General features: G+C 38.0%; 1 pseudogene; it reads right to left on the reverse strand.

Moving 5' to 3' along the window:
• Positions 1-279: 279 nt before the first annotated feature.
• LOC127198803 (UPF0711 protein C18orf21 homolog) lies at positions 280-2,197 on the reverse strand (annotated as a pseudogene).
• Between the last annotated feature and the right edge of the window lie 5,267 nt (positions 2,198-7,464).

A 7,464-nucleotide genomic window follows, 5' to 3' on the forward strand; every position in this document is an offset into this window, starting at 1 on the left:
TCTTGCATTTCTCTATCACATACTTGCACATGGTAATGGCTCTGTGCGGGTGGGTCACATGGCGGGTGGGCCTCTGGATGTCTTCAGTTCTCCCATACTACCAAGGCCTCTTGGACTTCTATTTGTCTTTTGATCATCACATTCATTCAGGGAGGCTGAAGTCACTTGATTTAATGAGGCATTTCCCAAAAAGCATAGGATGCGAAGAACAGCTTGCCCCAAAGCTGCTAACCAACTTCTGTTTCAGAACCTGCACTAGACAGTTCATGTTTTCAAATATCATTTTCTCCACAGAGAAGATAAGAAGTGCTCTAGGTCCAGCTTTGGGTTCTTTTTATATGCACTTTGATTAAGTAGCATTTTAGTTGAGAGAAGTGTTTCTTTCTTTTGTCCCTTTCCTTGAGGAGCAAAGGGGTGTTGACTTTCCAGATGCAGGTGTTCTGATAGTCAAGGGGAACCAGACATATTACTGAGGTTTGTAAAGCCTGGGATCCTTCTCTGTGGTATATTAAGGCTGGCTTTAGAGTGTATTAGTGGTAGCATTGTTCTTCAGTGCTAACAGGAAGCTTCTACTCTTTTCCATGGTGTCTGATTTCCCTGTTCATGTGTCTGATTGTTCTGTTGCATGTCCTACAGGTTGGCCATGTGTCTCATTGTTCTGTTGCATTGTCTACAGGTTGGCCATGTGTCTGATTGTTCTGTTTTGCATGGCCTACAGGTTGGCCATGTGTCTGATTGCTCTGTTGCATGTGCTACAGGTTGGCCATGTGTCTGATTGCTCTGTTGCATGTGTTACAGGCTGGTCATGTGTCTGATTTCTCTGTTACATGACCTACACTTTGAACATATGTCTGATTGCTTTGTTACATGTCTTACAAGTTGGCCATGTTGTGTGATTGTTCTGTTGCATGTCCTACAGGTATTCAACAGCATGCTTGTGGACTCTTTGTTCTTTAACAGTTTTGCTTCATTAAAACTAAGGGTAAAATTTGTTGTTTCTTGATTTAGAAGCTTATGTGTCTTAGGCATCAATTTAGCCTTGGTTTTGAGACACACTTTAGAGTTACCCAAATCCAATAATTGAAAACCCTGTGGACATATTTCTTAAAAAGTGTTGTATCATAGGTGGCAGCAGGCCCGCATAGGGAAGCTTCCCACCAGGCCCTGAGCCACAATTTCAAGGTAACACGCGTGCACACACACACACACACACACACACACACACACACACACACCAGTATTGTAAATCTAGCCAACATCCATGGATTGAGAGCACATATACAGTACAAAAGACTCTACAACTTACAATTATCCAAACTAGTATACTTTCTAACTGTATTCTAAAAGCTTATCTTTTAATTCTAAGACTCAGACCTCTGGAGAGATCTCTAGTCTACTCCCAGAGTCCCTAATGAGAGACAGATTCAGTTGTGGATGTAAATGCAAAGGAAATTTTTGAGCCAAGGTGCGATGGGATCTGTCAATAACGTTCAAGCTGAAGACCCCCAGGAGCAGAAGCATGGGCTTTTTATACCCTTTACAGAGGAAGAACTTAGCAGAGAAACTTGATTGGTTAATAGACTAGCATTGGGACTTTCTTAGTTGGGGAGGGATAAGTACAATTTTGGGGTAGTGGAATATTTTAAACACAAGCTGTAACACAAACAGGCTGTCCTTGAGTCAAGCTGTACTCTTCAAGGTTTCTCTTGTCCCTTATATATACACACACACACACACACACACACACACACACACACACACACACACACAATGATCTGATATCGCTGTCTATCCTTGGTTCAAGCTGAACCCTACACAAGCTGGGAGTCCTTGAGTCAAGCTGGACTCTCAAGAAATTTATATGCTTTCGCTTTAATGGGGGTCCTTAAGGGAGGACTGGGTAGGCTGACTTTTCCCGACTTTGGCCTTAATGGAGGTCCTTAAGGGGGAGGGCTGGTTCCTTCACTATCAACAGATAGGTTTAGATCTCATGCATCATCACAGTTGCTCAACAAAATGCAGAGAATGAGTGTCTATGGGGTGCCCAATCTCATCTGACTGGGATTGAGAAAGACAACTGAGAACTACTTACCTCAATGTAGGGCACTTGGACCAAGAATAGCACAACATGTCCAGCATCAGCACTGACCAAAGGACACGTTTTCAGAACAAGGCTATCTAAGGAGTTAGACTCCATGTATTAATCATTATCTCACTCTCATCTGAGTTTTTGAAATGAGTAATTTGGTGGCAATAAGGGTACTATACAGCCCTCACACTAATAAGGGTACTATACAGCCCTCACACTAATAAGGGTACTATACAGCCCTCATACTAAAATTTCAAAGCAAGAGCTACTCACTGAAGACAAAATAAAATTATACTATTTTCTCCTTAAGGTCAACTATACAATATAACCCAATACATGAGCAAGTTAATGATCAAAACACTTGAAATGCTAATAACATAGTGTGACTCTACAAGTCAGTGTTATGTTTTGTCTTAAATTATCCAGCAAATGAAATATTTTGAAAAATATTTTCAATGGAATGGCTATGATCATTGTGAGAATAGTCAACTCTGACAAATTCTTTTCAAAAGATAAAATCAACAAATATCTCCGAGATTACTAAGAAATTCTATAAAAAATAGTTGTAGTCCACACTAAAATTCCAAGTCATTATTTAAATGACTTACATAAAAAAATGAAAACTATAACAATTATAAAATCTTACATTTGCCATCTGTGATTTTTTTCCTACTTCAAATGTATTCCAAGAGTAATAAAAGTAACTGTGTTTCTAGGTAAACTAAAATAAATCACATCATACAAATCAATATGATGCATATAATCCAAACTTTCACTGCATAGAATTAGATAGAATGATAATAATAATAATAAAAGCATACTGCAGCAGTTATGCCAATGAGTGACTTCCTGCTCTGTTCCTTCCAAATGTCATGAATACTGGTCCAAACCTTCTTACCTACACTGCTGTGTACTACAATCAAAATTATTAATTTGATTTGATTTACCACAGAATATTTGCTGAAATATATAGACTTTTTCTATAAATATTCCTGTCCTAGAGGAAAACCTTGTTCCCAATAGTTTTTTTCCTAAATTGCTCTGACCATAAATTCTAAGATGGAAATTCTCTGAGTGTATAGAGAGTATTCTTTACAATGCCAACAGGTCTGCCATTGCCCTGCATCCTCTTAGTTTGTCATATGGGTGTCTGTATTCCTGTGAGGACGCAGGATCAGAACAGCAATGCACCCACTCCAAGACTGACAATACAAAGGGCGACTGTATTCTTGGGTCTTTGAGATATTAAAATTTGGTTGTTTTATCATAGTTAATCATAATCTCTTCAGGTTAACACAATTACAAAATCTAGTACATTTTTCAAGGTTAAAATTACTATTTTTTGTATTTTTTAATTTTTACTTTTAATTTGTTCACTTTACATCCTGATGGTAGTCGCCTCCCAGTTCCCCCTCCCCCCTTCCTCACCCAACCCCTGTCTCCTAGTCCTCATAAAGGGGAGCCCCTCCTCTCCTATCATCTAATCTCAGGCTCTCAGGTCCTGCATCCTCTTCCACTGTGGCCTGGCACAGCAGCCAGCCAGGGGGAAGTGATCAACGTGTGGGCAGCAGAGTCCATGTCAGAAGTATCCCTACTCCCCATATTATGGGGCCCACAGGAGACTGTGCTGCCTGTGGACTACATCTGAGCATGGGGTCTAGGTCCTCACTATGCATGGTCTTTGTTTGGTGCATCTGCCTCGGCAAATCCACCCAGATTTGTTGGCTACATTGATCTCCTTAAAATGAATTAAAAATAATCAAGAAATTAATTTTTGTCAGTTAAGAAGCTAAAACTATTTAAGAAATATTTAATAAATGCTTATTTGGCACACAGGTTAAAAATATAGCTAAATCAAGATGTGCACCATTTAGAGTTATTGGAACTCAGAACAAAAAGGTCAATCTCACCTTAAACTCAACCAAGCGGATTATATGTTTTTGTTATTATTCCTATATATTGTTTCAGAGATGGTTCAAACCAGAAGCAGAAAGTAAGTAAAACACAGGATTTGATGGGCTGGAAGGAGAAAGCATGCAGAATGGGTTTCTTCCTTCTGGCAGCTGAAGGAAGGGGAGCAAGAACCATGAGCAGAAAGCTTAAGGAAACTGTATATAGTCATATATGAAAGTTCATAGGGCTGCAGGCAAGATGTTAAATACTTCTTACAATTACTCAACTCTATAAATATTTTATCTGGGACACATGTACCCGAGAGCACACAGATTCTCTCTTACTGGAGGCTGCCAGGTGAGGTGAAGCAAGAGCACCTTAAAACATTCCTGTAACTCACCTGACTCCTCGGCTTAACCACAGAAAGTGGCCTGTAAATATGAAGACCAAAGAAGAAAAAAAACATGACAGAAATCCCAAGAAATTGTGTAACACTACAGGGAAAACATTCAAACATTTTCTTGGCCAATAGAAATATTAATAAAGGATAGAACAGCAAAAGCCTATGAAAAAATGTTCACTTGGCATGTTTGCACAGGCATGAATCAAGTGCCCATCCCCAATGCTTTGGCCATATTGAAGCATTTTCATAAAGCTTAACAATTTTCACCAAATGTAAAAACCAAATGCACCATAGCACTTCTTGTGGGGCAGTGCGCATCTTCTAGAACAGTGGTTCTCAACCTGTGGATTGCACTCCTCCTGGGGATTGCATATAAGTATTCTTACATATCAGATATTTACATTATAACTGACAACAATAGCAAAATTACAGTTATTAAGTAGCAACAAAATAAATTTATGGTTGCAGATCCCCACAATATGAGGAACTGTGTCAAAGAAAAAGTATTTCAAATACTGAGTGAGTTGTTCCTAATTTGATGAGGACCATTAGGCAACAAATAAAAGGTGTGACGAAGCCCAAGGAAAATTCTCAAGGAGAAGATCCTTAGTAGGTTCTACTGTAGATATGTTAGTGAGACTACAGAAGTTCTTGCATTTGATCAGCTGTTCATTTGTAATGGTCTCTATCTGATGCAGCAAAAGCTTCTTTTAAAAGCAACATGAGCATATACAGGGGGAGGAGGTCCCCCTCAGTCACAGTCATAGGGGAGGGGAGTAAGGGGAAAATGGCAGGGAGGGAGGGAGGAAGGGGAGGATACAAGGGATGGGATAACCATTGAGATGTAATAAGAATAAATTAATAAAATAAAAATTTAAAAAAGCAATAATGCCTACAATTATCTATTGGTTTAATACTGGTTGACTGAAGAGGCAGAAGCAGATTCTACCCTAGGGTGCATGACTTCACCAGCCATGGACAGTTGGTTACATTTACAGTAACAGGCATTAATCCCCTTCTACTGAGTGAGGCTTACATGAAATTACATGGTTGTTGGGTTACTGCCAGATGGAAATGGTACTATTTCACTGATAGGGATATATTGGTGGATTGGACATTGTTGAGGTTAATAGCTTTGACTGATTTTTAGGACTACTGATTGTTTTCTTCCTCGGCAGATTGCACCTTTGAATATTATGAAAGCTAGTGATCAGAGAAGCTGCCACCCAGCTAGTCACCATTCTGTTCTTCCAAGTCCTATATTATGTTTGTAGTGTCTGCAGCAATGAGGCCATACCTTCAAATCTCAGAAGGAAACAACTGCAACAGCCTTGGCCTACAATGTTGTAGAAGTCTTCTGAGCTTCCCAGATCAACAATTCAATCGAACATTTCCTGTGCTTGGCAATGGTTTTTATTGTTGCTGTTATTTTTGTTTTGTTTCGTTGCATTTATTTGCTTGGTTGACTTCTTGTTTGTTTGTTTAGATATTGTATGGATATTTAGAGAAGCATAATTTTTCCAAATCGCATAAACTCTTAATATTCATACACATGCATACATACATGTATACACGTACACACATAATGCATTCATATGCGTTCTTGTAAATTTAAAGTAAACATAAATTGATGCATTTCTTTTTAGCTTTTTAAATCATGTTTTGTGTTATTAACCCTTCTTTTTCCTTTGCCCTTTGACCTCTGTATTGGCCTCCCTTTATTTCCAGAGTTAAAGTCTCCCATTTTGACCATTTCTTCTGTTACAAAAAATCATATTGTCCTCCTCTCCAAAGATAGGTCTTCTTCTGCCGTGTCTCCTCTTTATATTGTTAGTTTCTGTGGTTATTCCCACTAACAAGTTATGATTTGCTACTAGGATCTTCAAATAATAAAAAGCACGCAGTGTTTGTCTTTCTGATTCTGTGTTACTTCAATACACTTTCTAGTTCCATCTATTTGCATGTAAGTTTCATTATTATTATTTGTTTATGAACTTTATAGCTAGATAAAATTATATTGTGTATAATGCAACATTTTCGTTATCCAATCATCAATTGATGTCTATCTATGTCATGTAAGCTAACCAGACGCTGTGAACAGAATGTCAATGAACATGGATAAACAAGCGTCTGCGGAAGAAACAAGAAACCAAGTGAAGAGGAAGCCTACAGAGTGGAGCATAATATTTTCCATTTACATATCTATTTTTGTACCAATACTAATCTTTTTTTATTATTATAGTTCTGTTGTACAATTTTTAACGGGGATGGTGATACTTCCTGTAGTTCTTTTATTATTGATAGCTTTAGATAGCCTGGTTTTTGTGGGGTATTTGTGTATATATGTGTGCGTGTGTGTGTGAGTGTGTGTGTGTGTGTGTGTGTACACGTGCATGTGACATGTCTGTTTCCATATAAAACTGAAACTTGCCCTTTTAATATCTGTGAAGAACAGTTTTGGAAGTTTGAAGAGGATAACCTTGAATTTGTAGATTGCTTTTGGTAAGATGTCCAATATTTATTATTTAACTCTATTGATCCATAAGCATAGGAGATCTTTCCATCTTCTAATGGTTTCTTCAATTTACTTCCTTAATGTCTCAAAATTTTCATCATACAAGTCTTTCACTTGCATGGTTAGAATTACTCTAAGTACATATATATATACATATATATATATATATATATATATATATATATATATATATACATACATACATACACACACATTATTTGAATCTATTGTGAAAAGTGTTGTCTAAAAGATGGCATTTAAAAGGGATACATGCAGATATAAGTGAGTATATACCATTTATATCTGCATGTATCCCTTTTAAATGCCATCTTTTAGACAACACTTTTCACAATAGATTCAAATAATGTATATATAGAGGGAGACCTGGTGGCACTCAGAGGAAGGACAGCTGGTAGCCAAGAAGAGACTTGATACCCTATGAGAATATACAGGGGGAGGTGATCCCCCTCAGTCACAGTCATAGGGGAGGGGAATAATGGGAAAATGGGGGGGGGGAATGGGAGGATACAAGGGATGGGATAAACATTGAGATGTAACAAGAAT

This window comes from Acomys russatus, chromosome 2, assembly GCF_903995435.1.
Source record: "Acomys russatus chromosome 2, mAcoRus1.1, whole genome shotgun sequence".
NCBI classification, from domain to species: Eukaryota; Metazoa; Chordata; class Mammalia; order Rodentia; family Muridae; genus Acomys; species Acomys russatus.